The sequence below is a fragment of the Penaeus monodon genome, chromosome 20 (genome assembly GCF_015228065.2).
Source record: "Penaeus monodon isolate SGIC_2016 chromosome 20, NSTDA_Pmon_1, whole genome shotgun sequence".
Taxonomy (NCBI): domain Eukaryota; kingdom Metazoa; phylum Arthropoda; class Malacostraca; order Decapoda; family Penaeidae; genus Penaeus; species Penaeus monodon.
Genome location: NC_051405.1, coordinates 32,559,454 through 32,559,781, shown reverse-complemented (window position 1 = coordinate 32,559,781; position 328 = coordinate 32,559,454).

Sequence of the window (328 nt, the reverse complement as noted above, 5' to 3'; positions counted from 1 at the left end):
GCATGTGTCTCTAAAAGGTGTATGCGTGACTCAAGGTATTTGTGTATGCTGCCCTTGCCTACAGGACCATCAGCTCACAACTTAAAAGCGCGAGTCGGACTGAACCCGAACTCGAACCGGATCTAAGGTTATGCAGGGTGCCTTTTCCGGGTCCAAATGGCCACAAACATCCGCTCATCAGCTGCAAACGGAGGCTGGAGAGCACTCGCATGCTCGCCCTCGCTATAAGTCAGAGAGAAACAGATGATTACCTCCTTGTTTGACGCGCCGCTGGTTCTATGATCTGTTTACGCTCGTAAGGAAGTACCGTGGGTGCGTGAAGGGTGCG